Source organism: Lingula anatina, chromosome 7 (assembly GCF_051362555.1).
Source record: "Lingula anatina isolate TDL-2025a chromosome 7, LinAna3.0, whole genome shotgun sequence".
NCBI lineage: Eukaryota > Metazoa > Brachiopoda > Lingulata > Lingulida > Lingulidae > Lingula > Lingula anatina.
This window is the reverse complement of record NC_141773.1, coordinates 24128411-24146902: the sequence shown is the minus strand read 5'-3', so window position 1 is coordinate 24146902 and position 18492 is coordinate 24128411. Positions and strand designations below refer to the sequence as shown.

Here is an 18492-nt window from a genome sequence, read left to right as displayed (position 1 = left end):
AAGTTAAAATGAAAGCTGGCAGCCATAAAGTACACAGATCAGTCGAGGATGTAGTTATGTTGACAATTACACACCAGCAGAGATTATAGATTCTTTCTATGCTCCAGACATGATTAAAAACGCATTTAAGTATTGTGAAACTGAATGCTAAAACAAAGCTATTTAAATACCCTTTACAGAACTGCGAAACAGAAATGGTACGCACGTGACGGAATGTTCATAAGAAACCTCATGCTACCCCATTACATGTGTACAACACTTTCTTTTTCTTCTAATTTATTCTAAAATGCCCATGCTGTAAAATGACGACCCAGTTATCACAATGGCAGTGTTATCTGGTGGAAAAGAAGATACCTTTAACGGTTATTAGATTGACCAGACTGCGGTGAGCATTGCAATGGAGCTGGTTTGATTTCCCCCAGGGCAGTAACTGACGCGTGTGCCAAGACCCAGTAGCCTCTATAAGTATGAGTTCTGGTAGAAACTGGGCGCCGCGTGTCCTGCCATGGACAGCACACGATAGCAAATATACATGTACTACTGTCATTTTAAAATAATCGAGTAACGTTAACAGTTGATTACTTAGCATGATGTATTTGACAGTAATTTTAAGTCATATTTGAAATCGGATCGGTATCTATCTAAATATTATCAATAGTATTAGCTCATTATAGTATTCTTGAAGGGCTAAAGGTGAATCAATACGTTAGGATCTATTTCCTTATCCGGTTAGATTATGCAGAAATAAGCATTGCCGTGTTATAGGGTAATGTTGTCATATTGGGGGGGGGGGGGGGGAGGGTAATTGTGTTTTTTATTTCAAACAGATCTCCCCCACATGAACAGTTAAAGACTCCGGTTTAACACCTATTTAATCACAACAATAACTATTACATCAACAATCTGGTGTTGGGGAATCTTTTTTATAGGCTTACTTCTGATTTTGTCAGACAGAGGCAAAATGATGTTTTGTTTTCTGGAGCTAAAAAATTCAAAAGCAACCACTGGCACCAGATTGTACGGCACACCTTTGTCGTAAAACAATGACCATTTCCATGTTGATATCTTATTTAGTTCCAAACGCAAATCGTTCACTATCTTGCATCGATTTACACAGCGGTTAAATTTACGATAAACAATGGGCAGAGCTTTAAAGAAGAAGGATGGGATGGCATATTAACGTCAGCATGTCTTACAAAATGTACATATTATGGGATAAATTACGACAAATGTTACATGTTTTACATAATATTCACATATTATGGGATAGATTACGACAAAAATAACATGCAGCAATTTTTGCGGAAGTGGACAGAAGTCTGAATTCTAATTACAAGACCAATACATTCAGCAATAATTATACGATCAATGCATACAGCAAGATTATAAGTTAAATCCTAAACAATATTTCTGTAGAAGCAGACATACAGTTATGTTGTGTTGTGTTGTGTTCTGACAATTAATTAATTATAAATAGACTATGAGAATAGAAGCTGTGCATTACGTTAGGTCTGCCGACTAGGTACCACATAGTGGTGAAGATGACCGCTACCAGGACTGAACAGCAACTCTCATGACATTTATAATTCACCAGAGAAGTGACAATGAGATGCATTCTGAGGAGCCTCAAACTTATTGTTAATTAAAATAGCTTGCGTGTCCATTGCTATTAACAATGGTCTGTTTTCTATGGTGATGTATTTTCATTTAGCAGTAAAATCAACATAAATGGCTTATCGCAACTGTTCACGTAGACGTCATGTGCATAAGCGGCTTAGAATCTGAGAAACACCTCCTGGAATATTCACGAAGTGTACCTTTGGTGTGTCTTGGTAGACATGAAGTGGTAATGAAGGCACGTGTGAACGATTTTGCTGTCTGTAGTCTCATCCTGGCACGCTCATACTTGATACATGTACAAAGAGGAAGTCCGCTCATTGCTGTGAACATAATGGAACAAATAAGATTTCCCAACAGTACAGAAACCATGCAGCATTTGACAATGTCTTTCTTTAACGTGTAGTGTTAGTTTTCCTCTTCTTAGTTGATCATATACACTGGCATTATAGAAATCCTTCACAGGAGTGACAGGAATGGTAGTCCTAGGAATGGAAGTCCAGGGGTTGGGGGGTCGTTGACACTGCAGAGGTGCCAGTCTCAGTCGGTTCAGTTTTTTCCCAAATTTATGTGGACATTTTTTCAACTATTCTCCAAATTCAACTTAATGATGATAAACGCATTGATAGCAGGCGATCATTTGGTGTTTAGTTAATATTTTCAGACAAAAAATAGGAGCATCTAGGTTATTACATTTCTTTCTGTGAAATCAAATTCATTTCTGTGTAAATTATCTTAAAGCACTATTAGTTTTAATCTTCCGAGGCAACATTGTCAACAACTCACAGGAAAGGGAAAAGACTTGGTAGCGTGTTAAGATAAGGTTATTAGAAGTTCAAAAGAAAATTAATGCCAAAAATGAGATAACTTGTCCTTCCCTTGAACTGATATCGATGCCATTTTTTTCTTGAGACGCGGAGGAAGCTACTGACTTCAAAGCCACCATGGATCACACAGGCGGTATCACATTTACATTAATACAATTTTAATAACGTATCTTCTATGACCTCCTGTTCTGAATGAATGCTTTGAAGTTTTCTGTTTAATGGCATGTCTCACTGTGTACCTAATGTTCCCAGAGAAGAGTCATGCCCTCGTTTTCTATCATTCTGGTACAGTATGTCATCAATACATCCCACATTGGTCAGGAATTAGAACAGTGCTTAAACCGTGCTTGAATGTGTTTAAACCACGTGAGTTGGGGAAAAACTTTTGCCGGGTTAAAAATATGAGGGTTCAGAGCTCTATAAGTATAACCAAATATGTGTTGTTACATTTGTAAATGCCATCTTTTGAACGAGACACTACAAAGTTTTAAATCAAAAGTGTCACAATATTATCACTATTATGAAGCAGATTAATGAAGCGTTTCGCTGTGGGCGAATAGACGAAATTGATTAGTACCCAGGAACTAAAGTGCCTGGTAGTATAGCTCACACTGGGCCAGTTAGATACACGACGGACACTGTGTTTATTGGGTTCTTGTCTTTTCCAGAGTATTGTATGATTTTAACAACCCTGGTTGAGATTGCAGTTATTACATTTCCTAGAATCTACTGTTATTCAATCAACTTTATCCGTTTCTTAGAACTTGTTTTGTTCAAGGTTACAGCATGAAAACTTATTCTCAGAAAACAGATTTTGAATTGCCCTTAAACTATATCTGTCGCTAATTAATATAGACTTATTTGCTATCAAAGTGAGAATAAAAACTAATTGAATGGTTTGCAACCAAAACCAACTGCTATGGTAGATATTTTCTGTTGCCAGTGTAAATGGAGAATTTCCATTATCAGAGTTACTGCTTTTGTTTTATATGTGTGTGTGTGTGCGTGTGTGTGCATGCGGAGTTTTTAATGTAATTAACACTATTCAGCTGATAAGAATGTCCAGCTGTCACGTTTCTTTTTACTTTGTTCTGTTTCTCACTTCCATTGACATTGTCACGCTAATCAAACTAACGCATATTTGCCTAAAATTTCAAACCATTACCGCAACCTTAAAACGGGAAAAGAATTCATACTATTTCGTCCCAGTGGCCACTTCAAAACTCCCCGTCCCTTTTTTCTGTTCCTTGTTGGCGCATAACTGTTAATATGAGGTATTACATAAGTAAATCAATGACCACGAGCTTTATACAAAACACAGAGGGACGATCTGATCGGGTTGCTTACATTATTTATTTCTCATCAACAAGGCATTCATCTGCGTGGTCGTACTGCAGAACTTTCAGAACTGTCAACTACACTCTCTCTTTTTTCATTGTTCTCCTACCTCCAAGCATCTCCCCAACCTTGTTGATGAGCGTCATATGTATGTATGTGGGCAAAGTGAGCTCCAACCCAAACAAGTGGCCAGACCAACGCTGAGGAAACAGGCAATAAAGATATTTTAAAATATTAGGAAACCTGGGTTTAGCCGAAATCGCGATTATTTCTTTCATTTTTGTTCACTGCGACCCTAAATATCCACAAAATATGTTAAAACATTTTGAGGTAACTTGTCTACCAACAGCCATAGCAACATTGCCCCCATCCTTTGCTGAAGTCACGTGAACAGTGATAGATTCAGAACAATCTATATTCTTGCCCCCATCCTAACCCCCTCCTCTCTGTGTAGCGTTATGTGACCAGTTGAGAGCGCCATGGAAAAGGTCAGTCACCCAACTGTGTGGCTATTATAGCCATGAAATAACCTGATTAATTACCAGTTTAGCCAGAAGCTTTGCTGCAAGGAAAACAGACTCATTATTTACCACAGGACTTATATACATGGGCGTTATGACTCCAGTCCTAAGAATTAACAAGACCTGGGTCTACAGTGATGTGATCCACAATGTATTGTTGTTCCTTCTGCACTGAACTCACATATTATTGCATGTGGCAAACCAGGCACATGGGAAGGTCAATGACTGGGAAATTTGAGATTAATGGCAGGCTAACAAGCCGAAATTACAAAAAAAAGAACTTTCCGTTTTTCTTTTCGGGGTGAACACGGCCAATATGTTTTTAAGGACTAAGTGACTATCAAAAATTCATCGAACAAACTGCCATGAAAGTAAGACACGGTAAGTTTTTGATGTTTCTTTCAGATAGTAATTGTTTTATTGTTGGCATTGACGTGGAAACACGATAAGATTATGTCTAAACCACCTAGTATGCTTCACAAACCCTTTTTGAAAACTCAACGACGCACATGTCAAGCAACCCCAAAGCTTTCCTCATTAACCCCAAATGAAGTGTAACCGAGTGTGCGGGGGGAGGGGGGGGGGTATTCCCAATCTCTTGCTCATTGATGTCCCAAGGTAACGTAATCTAGTGGGCAGTGGGGGGAGGGGGGTCCAAATATCTTACTCATTGACCCAAGGTATCACAATTCAGTGGGCAGTGGGGTATTGATGGTAATCTTTGACACGCTTTGCTTACAGGACGCTATTGTGCCAGAGTACAGTTGGAAGGTGGTTTGCGTTTAAATCTCCATCAAGCTTTCTATTGATAATATCGTTGGAGGTAAATTATGGCAATTTCTAGTCAGAAAGTTTTCATTTATGATAGATCCTGAAATTTTGATTTACCTGTTGACTGTTTTGTCTGTTCACTCTGACAGACGTGGTCACAACTGAATTACCTGTTCAGGTGAAGGCGAATTTTATGCGCGTTACTTTAAATGCGCTTGTCACTTGGTTCAGCGATTTCAAGCAAGATTCAGGCAAAATATTCGGTTAACAGACAAAATGTTAAGAGAGAGTTCTTTACGCCCCAGAACGTTTAGATAACAATATACGTTCTGCTCTGCTTCTCCTCACATCCAAGGCGCTCTTTGATCTGATGGTGGATTAAATCAGAGATTCAAATCATGCGCGCGCAGTTCAGAAGTACTTCACTGTACTGCGACTTCGCCAGGAAGTAAATTTAGACGCAGCGGGTGTCTGTACTTATAGATCTTATTGTTGAACTGTGTAGCGATACATTTGGCTTTTTGACATCGGCAAAAAAACCAACAGAATTTTCTAGAGAGATTAGAGGCTTATATCTCTGGACGCTATCTCGAACTTCTACATGTTCTATTTGGTGATGGACAGTCATCATCCATTTCAACCAGTGCAGTTTTCCGTTCTTATCTGCTCGCTGATAGCATTCCGGAATTTCTCTCAGTACCATGCTCAGGAGCATGAGCGCCAGTGGTAGAGAACGGTACGAGTGCTGGTGGGGGTGTGGCTCTTAGCACCTTTTGTCGACCTGACTTTGCAGTGAAGCGGATGCGACCAGGTAACGTGTACCTTAGTGAAATTATTTGCATGTATTTATAGTACGTATTGTGCACGTCCTTTTAAGGTATTTTCAGTCGCGTTGTGTTTTAAAATAGGCACTCTCAGAAAACTGTTCTTTACCATGATAAGAAAATCAATGTTTGACTTTCCTTGAGCGGGACGACAGAGTGATTTTAATGACCACCCAACGGTTTCGCCCACGGTAAGCTGATAGCGTACGTCCCAGGTAAAACCTACATAACAGAGAGGACTGCCCAGAGTCTTTTGATGGCCGTAAATGATTATGTTTTGAATTATCTCATGTTGAACAGTGCTTGCGTACTTTCTAACCTAGCAAGACACAAATCAAACTAATATATTTAATACACTTATAAATTATAACGATTATATAATTATAGCGTTTAGAGCGTGCTTTAATACACCTTACTGTTTCAACAGCCCACAGTAGGTATAATTAGGCAAATGCTGATCAACACATTTAATTCCTTAAGTGGGGATCACAATATACCATTGTCCCATGTAACGAAATTAACCTACTACTGCCTAGAGGTACAAAAATGATAGTAAAGAGACACGCCTTTGTACGAAGAGCACAAGGTAAGGGAGGCGGGGCAGGACCCGCATGTGATATATGTATATGTATGATTGTAGAGCACATAGCCGTGAACTAAGATACCATAATACGCCACTGTAATGAGCATGTTTTCACTACTTATGTATGGTTTAGAGATGCAACTATACCGACATGAAGCATTATTGTGGAGAAATGCTGGCAAAAATTTATTGGTTTAATATCCATGATCTTAAAGATGCATTTGTAGACAATTTTCGCCAGAAAAGTCGACAAATTGCCACCACATACTTTCAGATAGTACAATACTAAAAGACATCGTTTCATATTACCATGAAAAGATATTTGAATATTTTTTGTGCTATATATTAAAGGAAGATTAGTAGGTCACAGTTATGACCAGAAATCTGAAAAAAGTGCCCTTTAAAGCTCTTTTATGCCTGATCGAGTGATTAATTCGGTTTATTCATTGGTATTTGAATTGCATAGCATACAAATAGAACTGGTTCATATGCATTACTGGAAATCCACGCTTGACCGACGCTTGGTTCAAGTGTTCCTATAAGCTCTGGATAGTTCGTTTTTGTCATGATGGCTATAATCCAGTAGTTTGCAGAGCATAAATAATGTATGATTCTTGCTGGTATTGCGTATTGCGAGCTGATTACACCTGTGGTGATAACAAGCTTAATAAACAATATATCGAGACTATGCTTTTTATACATTTACTACAGCAAGCCCCTTAATGCATTATTTAAAGAGATATTTAATGTATTATATTTTATAGCTTCTAATGTTTTTGATGATGTTATATCTGTTGATAAGAAATGATCACCAGCAAGAATCTTATAACTCATGTCCATATCTGCTCAGTTTTTCACAATTGTCCCGGAAATTGTCTTTTCTCATTCAAAGTAATACAATCCCCCCATGACCTTCTCAGAGCCAGGGTTCAAGACAAGACTCAACACCCATTTTGTCTAAAAGAGAGAAATCAGCCGGGAAAAGTTTTCTTTCTGAGCCGTCTACTCAACTCTGCTATGATGTATAGATAATACGTCAGAAATCATTCACATTTAGCTTGTCTTGTTATGCTTGGCCTCCGACAAGTAGGGCATCTTTATGTAATGCAGCAATGATAACCCTCTGTAGACCAGTCTCATCGGAGAATGAAGATAAGACTTTTTGGCAGTCCATCCAAACACTGTTCCAACTGGCACTTCGCTCACGCAGATAAGGCAGTATTGGTCTAGGGGGACGGATCCAGGTAGATACTTTCCTATGATATCAGTATACAGAACTTAAGTATGAGCCTCTCTGGAAAAAAACCATCAAATTTGACTGTAATGACACTAACTCGCACTTACACCTCTTAAACTGATCAGCGGTTGCTATTTGCCATGATCTGTGTAATCACCCAGCTGGGAATCTGGAGTAAGTCAAAGGCCATGCTTGACTTGTCTTATGTAACATAGACAGGGATGTACTCTTTCAGCACCTTCATGTAGGTGTGAAATCGCCCCACTGACAAATACATATACAAATGGTATATCTGGCGAGGAATGATTCCCGTTGATTACTTGAAATTACACAGGGTGCCATACAGTGGTTTTATGACAGATTACCAGCACACCCAGTGGACAGGAAGTAAGTAGATTCTGCTTTAGGGAGCATTCCCAGACCCTATCGTACTAACTGTGGAACGATCTATCTCCAAGAGGATTTTTGCTAAATTGCAAACAACCTAAGCGGCGTAGATGTCTGCCACGCCTACTGAAGCTTCTAGAGTGTAATTTATTATCGTTGAACTGCTTCAGTAGGCATGCCACACATTTAAGCGGCTTGAGCTGAAAGTAATTTAACAAGCAACACCTTGGAGATGGATCGATCCTGTTAGATCGATCAAGGTATGGGAACCCAGTCTTACAGTGCTCATAAAATGTCAACGACAAATGCACTAGTCACATCTCTGTACATTCCAAATGGCTTCACTCCCGTTTTGTCCGATGGTTTAATTAAGATTGCCCTCCGATTCAAAGGATTCTTCAACCAAAAATTCGATATCTGCAATGAACCAGAATAAAGGGTACGTCGCATCCAAGCGCGTACTTTCTGTAGTGGCTATTGAGATATATGCGTTAACGTAAACGGGTTGTGTCTGATTCAATGTAATGGCAATTCACTCGCAGGGTTTCAATATTTACTAAAAAACAGCAACTCGCTATTTTATTTTTGTCTGTTAAATTTTAATTTTCTGGAGGTGATCTTCTCCTGGATACTGTCAGCTACAGAGGTCTTCACACCAATTGCATCTGCAGTCCTCGTAGTCATAAACAGGCGGCTGTCTTCTCATGGTTATTAATACTTATTACAGTCTAGTTGAACCGTTACTGACAAACTGGCAGGTCCCTGCTTATTAATGTATGTAATCAGATAGAGAAATGTAGGCGGGTTTGGTATAAGGGAGCAAAAGATAATGGCTACTTAAAAACGTCAGTGCGCGTAATGTGAGGTTTGAACTCCAGGGAAAACAAATCACGAATTCATCAGCATCATCGAAAATAGAACAATTATATCAAGTGATTGACATTTATATGACGTTTGGAATAGTGATATGTAAACTTATGTTGTAGTTTCACCCCCAGAAGTTCGATAATTAAGTAGAATACGGCACAGCTTTGTTGACTGTCGGAGGGGCGACATTACTGTACAATGACAACAGATTTTTGCCACGATTTGTGGCAAAACTTTGATCCCATTTTATTGAGAAGATACGTTGTCGCTGCCATTTCATTACGTGACGCTATTATCCTAGACAAGTTAAATCAAATTGTTGAACAATGAGGAATTTTAGTTCAAAGTCAGAGTGTACAGATAACTTTTATAAATATAACTCTGACTACAAAGCAAACCAAGGTCGTTTAGAGTACCAACCCTTGCCATTATGTAAATATACCACGAATACAGAGAAACAGATGTACAGATGGCGTTGAATAATTAAATAATGTTGCAGTAATGTATAATTAATTGGAACGCTTATTGTGGGTATTGTTTTAGCCACATTAAGTGCGCCATTATTTAATAGGTATTATTGTAAAATGAACTTTTGAAAAAGTGCATTGCCGTTTTAAGCGGTGAACGTCAACGGGCGCTGTTCATTACTCTACCTGACAGGGGATCGGTGTGATCATCAGGGAGATAAAAAGCTTAAGACACTGTTGCCTTTGGAAATGAGACTAATGATACATGGAAGCCAATAAGTGAATGGTAAGCACAGCCTCCGTATAGATAATATCTTGTCACCTTTGTAGAGAGAATCACCACACTGGTCAATACAATGACGCTCGTTTCTAAACATTCAGTGTAATATATGGTTTCCTTTATTTATAAATTTCAACTATCTGGTAATCTAAGTTAACTATTTTATTTGTGAATAAACACAGCTGATTTAATATGTATGCATATTTCTCTATCGTTAATGCGCGCTTTTTAATTTGTATGCTAATAGAAGGCCTTCCAACTATGGAATCGTGGTATTTCATTTAAGCAGGTTCTGGCCCCCATCTCATTATATTGATTTCGTCAAACAAAAACAGAACTCTAGTGAGCTTTGAAACACCGAGCAAAAGAAATCCGTTTTTGACCTGCATATGAAGGGTACCCCATTGGTTTCAGCGTGATTTGCCGCTGTTTTCACCACATGGTCCCACAGTGTGGTACATATGGCTCCCGTTTACTCCCAAGATCGGTTCAAAGTGCAGTCCACTTTGATAATGAAGCCACCCAAAGTTCAACCAGTCTGGTATAAACCTGCCTAACCCGGATGTTTTCGTCCGCATAGGGTTCAACTGAAGTGCGTCAGCATCAAATCAAATTTAACACTTTGCTACTGGTCTGTTTGTGGTTAAATTTATACGTGCTGAATAGCGAAGTAAAAATGTCATGCCTTATTATAAATAGTTTCTTTTAATTGGCCTTTACGTGTTAAGATGCTTTGATGTTGAAAACTTATGAAACCATAAACCAGAAGAAATATTTTATTCAAATGGCGTCAAAGAAGAACAAACGGTGTCAGGCAGTGCGCAGAAATCTGCGGAGGATGAAAGTCACGTGACTGACTTCCGGTACGTTATAGCAATATATGGTGAAACAGTGTATTTACAGGTATTGAGAGGACAGAAGTGATATAATATGTCTTTAAGCTGAGACACCAGCCTTTCATCTATAACTCATGGCTTTAAAAGTTAAACAATTACTCCATAAAAATGTAAAAAAGTATTACATCAAACGTTTATGTGTCATTTTAGTAGATATATGTTGCCACAAAATGACGTCCTAGGTGTGTATGCAGTAAACATAATGATTATAATGTTATTTATTGATGAAAAACGTTTAAGTAAGCATAGTAACTGTATGCCAACTTATTAAACTTAGGTAGAATGTGTTTGTGTATGAAGGAGGAAACCACCCGCCCTGGTGTTGAACTTTTAGTTTCTACATATTGCTAGAGTGGAGTTCATTCACTTTCCGTTTCTATATGTAGCTAGCACGGAGTTCAGTAACCTGGTATGTGTCAAGAATGTAAGACAACCGCAACACATGTTAAGCAACCAAAGGAAAACATGAAGACGCATTTTGCGAAAGCAATGGACTTTGACGCCATATTTTTCAGCCACCGAAACTTTTCGATAAAAGATAATAGAAGTAGGGTTGGGGTGGGGTTACCGTGACATCGCCAATCAAACTGAATCATCCACCCGCAAGCCTTAACCCCCTACACCCCCACCAATAAAATACTGGCTATTGTGCAGTCCTAATTTATTCCCCAAATTCCCCAAATGTTAAGTTCTTCACTCTGTCTTGTTTATGATATACCCCATGACTTAAAAAAATGGTTGGAAAATGCCGATCAACAGACGCCATACACTTTTGTTGGCCATACACTTTGAATATACAGGTATCCTGGGGTTCATATATTCCCTTTACATCATTGACGACATACACTTTCAAGTACCGGGTAGAATCCACTAATGTCATTACAAGAAACTCCTCGGGCTGAAATGTTTAGAGTTGAACGCGCGCCCTAGGGATAGCAGCTTTAACTCTTAGTCTATAAGATATCCCTCGATCCCTCGATATAGTTTCCAACCATTTCCATAATTGCGAGTGTAATATATGTTAATACATTTTGTTCAATAAATTCTAACATATGAAATATTGAAGTCCGCTAAGCACGTGAAATATACCAATTTTTCGAAAGTAGACAGCAAAAAGCATAACTCTTTGTCCTTGTACTTTTTAACCAATTGGAAGGTTGATTTGACCATGATCTTTTTGAATCGTCTGCTGATCAGTACTCCCAAGCGATCTCTTAGCTTTCCTTATAATACTAATGGCCAAGATTTCAAACGAGGATGAGACAATTTGACTGCTCCATTTAGCTGGTCAACTCACCACATTGATAAAAAGTCCCGGTCTTAGTGCTCAAATCATGGCATAATGACAACGAAAATGAGGTCAACGGACCCCAAAGTAATTACTTTGGGGCATTTGGGGATTATAATACTCCCAATATTTTACACTTTACACAAAAATGGAATAGCATGTTCATTTCTAAGCGTATTTTCCGGCCATACCTAATGGACTATCTAGCACCACACTATTTGTTTGATGGAAACAACCTAATTAGGGGCTCATATCTCATAAACTAAACAGTATGAGATCAAATACCGGCATGAGATTGTGGTTCGCACCGTAATTGTCAATCGTGCCATTTTTCATGATTACACTTTACTAATTAGTTACGGAAATTGGCGAATAAAGCTTGGCTATGCACACTCTGTGGCTTAGCGGGTTTGTTAGTTAAAGAAGCAAACAAAAAATGGACTTTGTGCTATAATAGTGTTTATTCATCATTTTTGTAATAACATGAAGATAAGTATTTCAGAGAAAAGGATAAGTAAAAACGACTTTTCACAGCCGAGGTATGTGAAGAGTGCATGGAGTTCTTAACATACATCTATACCACTCACGGTGGACACGGGTCTGTAACAATCATTGCATGCCACAATTGAGCTTTGGTTTATAACAATCCAATTACTGAAAATCAAACTAGAAAACAGATAGGGATTGCTGACGATTTGCCTTCAAGATGCCATAGCACCCACCGAGGAATAAATATCGCTCGACCTCAAGAACTGTATTGGTTGAAATGAAATGAATCCTAAAGGCCGTTGATTATGATCGATCACAAAATACCAAAAGAACCCTAGTTACATAACCCTAATAATGAGCCAATAATGCGCCTGTGGTATTCTAGCACGGGACATAAAGTGTTTATTAAAGAGAATCAGTGAAAGATTTACAGATTGAAAGACTGACCATAAACTAATTACCGGAGAGATTGGAGTGTTTTTTCTAAAGGTAGAGTTAACACATAAACGCAGTTCTGAACTGATGCCCTCTGTATTCAATTGGTGATTCTCCGAAGAAAGTAGGTGACGCTCACATGTATTTTCAGGCATTTGCAGGATTTCTATTACCAACAATGCATGCGCACAAAGGATCCCAGGAAAGGTATGTGTATTGTTTGGTGTTTTTTTGGAACAGTTCAAAGTTAACACAGTGGGGTAAACGGTGAAACAACTTCCTGATGTTAATGGAGCATGTTAATGGATGTGCATTGAAGCGACATATAATGTTTCATGTTCTATGTGTAACGGTGACTCCGTGTACAAAACTGTTATAAACATGAGTCCCCAACACCGCCACATGAAGTAACAGTACGCCAAGTGCATCACCCTCCCTTTAAGTTGGATTTTTTTGTCTCTTTTGGTGTCAAATTTTATTTTGTCAACCGATTGACATAACTTCATGAAGAGCTAATGACTATGAAAGAGCCAGTGCCTAGCCGTGTAACGATGTTTAATTGCAGGGTAGCGGAACAAACCAATAGATATGTTATAGCTATTTGGAACCGTTGTCTTGCTTTCTATTAGATATTGGAAACCCAGACAAAACTAATAAGACTACTGTCACCAACCAAATCAGAAAAAATCCGTCTGTTGTCGGAGAGAGACATTAAGGGACTTCATTATGTGGACAGCAGCAATAACTGATTTATTTCAGTCCAACTCAGTCACCAATAGTATAGAATTACCGCTAGTTTATTGGCCTGAAATGATAGTATATTAAGTTTTTGGTCGATTTATTTACAAAGACTTTTGTGAGATATTGGTTCATTTGGGCCAATTATGTAATGGCTTGTTATATTGTTCTTCGCTGCAACTTCGTCCCGTTTGGAAAAAGAAGCATTGCTGTTTGGATATTTTGACAATTATGTACAGTACTAACTGCTTTGACCTATCAAAAAAGTCAAACAAACTAAAATAAGATAAATTAAACTCAAATTAAAATATATTTTATATTGGTAAACAAAATACTTTTGTCGCCATCATGATCACTTTCCTTTGGAATTATGTAAATGGCGGATAAGTTACTTTCGAGCACTATTATTTTATCTGTGCAAAGTTGAGACTGTCAATAAATTAACCTTTATGTACATTAAATGTCCGGGGAGATGAAAAGCACTGGGTTATTTTTCTCCTAATAGCAGCATGGTTTATTCCGTTCACCATAAATAATAAATTGTATATACTGGGTCTTTGATACGGAATGCTTCCTACGTGTGTATCCAGATGGTAGTGGGTGCTATGATGATGTTTTGAGGGGTTTTACATATATTATCAGTGACGTTGATTATATATGTCTGTTATTGAATTATATGTACCATGTTGACGTGAAGATCCACCAATATATTTGATTGTACTTTATTGTACCGTCAAGTAAAGTAAGAGCACTTGTACCATACGGAGTAGTATAAAGAACAAAGGGATGGCCTGACAGATATAGTATTGATCGGCGATACTTTGACGCACCAACTGATCTGATGCCCTGTATATTTATGCTTAAATTATCCGCTATGTTAGCTTTTTAACTTCCTGATGTCAACCATATCGAGAAAGGTAATAGACACTGTTGCGTGACTCAGAAACATCATCCCTAGTTAATTGTTATTAAACAGTATGGCAGATAAGTGCTGATACTAGGGTTCTAAGTAAACACATACTTTCAAAATGGCTACCGTCAGTCCAGATATGTAGTGCACTTCACGTGTGTGCGGAAAGTTAGCAGAAAGGGAACATATTAAAGAAATAAAAAAGACAAAAAAGCGACCTGCAAATGCCCTAAACGCTTTTTAAGTTATAAGAGCCCAAAATGCACCATCCATCCATAATTGTATACAGTAGCAGCATTCGATCTTTTGCTCCGAGGGTCGCGTCTCTACCTCGAAGCCTTTCCTAATGGAGGTAATTAAATTTAATGCCACTAAAGGTCTCTATTAACGTGTCCTAGATGAAAACTTAAATAAGTTGCCATAAATATCGTTTTCGGTAATCGGAATACCAGATTATCCCTTGTGAACGGACAATTGGGACATCATTAAAGTGATCTGAGTTTATTACATAGCAAGGAAACAGGGACAGTTTTCACGCAGTATGCAGGTGACCAAGTGCGTCTTAATAACAGTAAAAAGAGCAAAATTTAAATCAAAATGTTGGCAGTCGAAACCTTAACTGCCAAGCATATCCTTCAATATTGCAAACACTAGAAGTATGTCATGTGAGAAATGCATGTGTTAGAGACAGCTGTGAATTTAGTATGTATTCAAGGTACTATATCAAATATGTTTTTGACCAACTTTGTTTTCAGTGGCTATTGGCTCACAAGTGTTTAGCTAAGGTACCCCCCACAGGCTGTTAACAAGACATATCTCCTTCAGTGTTCACGATAGGTTAAGCCAATTGTCCACAACCTGATTACACATATACATATAGAATTTCCATCACGTTTAAGATCTAGAGGGGAATCACAACAGACAAGAGGATACAAGTGGTATTGTTGCCTCTACACCCGACAAAGTTTATCATAATAGAGAGAAAAATACAGTCTATTGGAATGGTGCCAACTTCGCCATATAATAGTCCTTTTTTAACTGACTTCAAGACATAAAGTTCTGACAGGTAAACAGTATAAATCTACTTAAGTTAAGCATGTTAAAAGTCTTGCAAATTGGATATTTAGTCTTTACATCTCTTCACGAGAGCGGTTGCGGATTAGAGACCTATGGCACTGTTCTGTTTATCATTTCCGCTGGAAATGACTTAATTAAGTGAGGCCCGCAGGCTCAGGTCAATACACTGCTGACTGCAATGCTGGCAATTGTCATGTTTTGAACAATTTGTTATCTTGTAAGTTCTTTTGAGTATGTTACCATTTTACACGCAAAGGGTAATACATACAACCTTCAGTGCGACTCTCGTCTCATGGGAACCTTTGCTGTTTGATTTCATTTCCTTCGACGTACATCATAATGTTGTTGTTATATGTTCTCTGAAAAGGCGAACACTTTGGTGTCTACCTCTTGTGAATGTCCTTGATCAGTGGCAACATGAAGTTTGTCAGTAAATGCCATCCATTTTGTTTCATCAGCAAGAACTTAACAAATCGAATTATTCTCATTTTACTCATTCCGAAACTGTTGATAATAAGAATACCGTGTTCACATACTGCTGTTAGTCCATAATTGAATTGGTAAATAATTCAAGGACATCAACCTGTCAACTTGTTTGCGTGTTTTCCCTGTCGTTTGGCGGTCTTATTATTTGTTTTATTAGATAATCACAACTGATTGAATGTGTGCCGATATGCAAGTTCCACTCGTACAGAACTCTTTACGTTGCAAAACTTCTGGCGAAAAGACGCCTCGTTTCAAATACACGTCATGCAGTCACGTGCTTTACATTTTGTTTTGGTCACAGGTTAACATTGTGTATGGTTGTCATGGAGCCCAACATTATGTCCTGGTCTGCGGTTAACGTTCAAGAGAGCCGTATTGTACGGTTGTAATATAAAGCACAACTGTTGCAATCACACTGGAGATAGCTATGTGCAGCTCCTGTATTTGCACGAAACTAAAAAAGGCGATCAATTCCTGCTGCCATCATCCATGTTATGTCAGAGGAGAAAGTTATTTCCACGTTAGATATTCTGCAATTAACGTCGCCCGTAACAAGATATATGACTGACGTAAACTTGCTTGAAAGCGCAAGCCTTATATTAGCGTCAGGTAATTTTCCAATTCTGCACGGCGATGGATTTTTCAAGATGCTAATTTTTCATTTTGCTTGAGGCTTAAGAAAACTAAGCCCACTTCCGGTTGACGTCATGGTAATGAAAATGTTTACAACGCGGTGTTCAAAGGGTTGAATATTTAAGGGAATGGATTGAAGTTGAAATTGACGTACTGTTGAATAATAAAATCAGGCACGTTACTTCGTGATGGGCATCACTAACATAACTTCCGTTCGGTGTGCTGCATTAACGCCATACTTCCTCTCTGTACAAAGGTTGATGAAGTGAAGAATCCAGTACACCGGTTATTAGCGGATGTTACAGATTTTGAGCTCGGGAAAATATCTAGACTTTATATCCGAACTGATAGACCACCTATTTCATTTGTACTAAACAATGAATGGCAATATTACTAATATAAAGTTCGGGAAATAAGTGCATTTGTTTAGAAAATAACAGAATTACGTGGGACAATGACATTCCTGGATAACCGTGCTATGTACCGTATTAGTGAAAATTTATATATAACGTTGCGTGAGATGAGAATGTTTTGTACTCGGTGTGTATATGTGCCGCTATAAAAGCGAGGACATTAGAGCACAAGAGTAAAGGTTGCGTGTGCCCAAATTATGCAATGCATTACAGCAGCAGTTTGCGGTCCTTTGCCTGTTTATATTGTGGCGCTGTTTGCAGTGGAAATAACTTCATGGGTTTGGTTTTCCTTAGGGTTTTGAATATGCACAGCATTTTAACTCGTACGATTGGTCCTAGGCTTTTCTTATGTTTTTGTTTGTACTTTGCATTTTCTCGTGCATATTGGGTCAAGTTAATGTTAGTGAAGAAAGGGCGATAAATTGTACACAAAATCATTCCGGGTAATTGATGCTCCATAAGATTCCTGGAAAGAAATACAAGAGCGATTCACAAACATTAAACTGATGGCCCGTGAATTAGCTCCGCATAAAATGATAGCAGCATTGTAAATGCCAAAACACTGTACAAGTCTCACGTCTCACAATTCAGTCAATTGTTGGGTTCACATTGACGCCAAGTTTGTACTAAGCTATTTTATCTTATGCGTACGTCTATCCTTTTGCTTTCAGTGATTTGGAAACTTTCATGCATTCTCTGGGCAATCTGTAGCACATAATTTTCTTTTGTGCAATTGAAAAAAAGCACTGCTTAATGTGTGACTACTTTATGTGAAGTGTGTATAATACAAACACATTTCAAAAACCTACTAAAGCCCATTAAGTTGTAACATATACCTGTGTTTCAATTCAAGCCCCAATTCTAAAACCTCGACAATTGATTTTTTTGGTATGAAATATCATCTAAAGTGAGGAAATAGATAACTGTCAACGCGGCCCAAATGATGTCTTTTTGTACACTTGGGAGGTAGAAAAAACACAATACGCCTAGGTGACTGTGAAAAGCAAGAACATTAAAACCCTCTGGCTTGGTCTCATCTCACTGTTAGAAACTACTGGGCATTGGGTTTGGTGTAAAACGCACCAGAACTTGTACATAATAGCATAGGCCGTATTAATAAGATGCTGGGAAGGGAAGTCCTTCTTTGGTGTATTTTGTTTTTAGACGGTTACGTAATTGACGTTGATTTCAAAACTTAACGGCATCTTTCGGTGTGCTCTTTGTTAAGGAACTTATTCTTTGACAAATAGTAAAGCTAAACTCGGCAGACCAAAACACGGTGTCTGCAGATAGTGGGGGGGGGGGGGGGGGTGATTACCAACCTTTACAACCAACGTGTGTAGATGTAACATGGTTCAGGGAACCTTATCGTTTCCTATCTAACACGTCCCGAATGCTCCTTATTCCG

General features: G+C 38.3%; 1 protein-coding gene across 2 annotated transcripts in view; it reads left to right on the top strand.

Annotated features, from left to right (window-relative positions):
- The first annotated feature begins 7510 nt into the window (after window positions 1-7510).
- LOC106162293 (FMRFamide receptor-like) overlaps window positions 7511-18492 on the top strand; it is a 31763-nt gene continuing 20781 nt past the window's right edge. Inside the window, exon 1 of one of the 2 annotated variants that reach the window (XM_087018430.1) lies at window positions 7511-7725. The gene's annotated coding sequence lies outside the window, so the exon portion shown is untranslated. Of the gene's footprint in view, window positions 7726-7756; window positions 8106-18492 lie in introns of those variants that run through there. The other variant, XM_087018429.1, reaches the window with a different exon arrangement.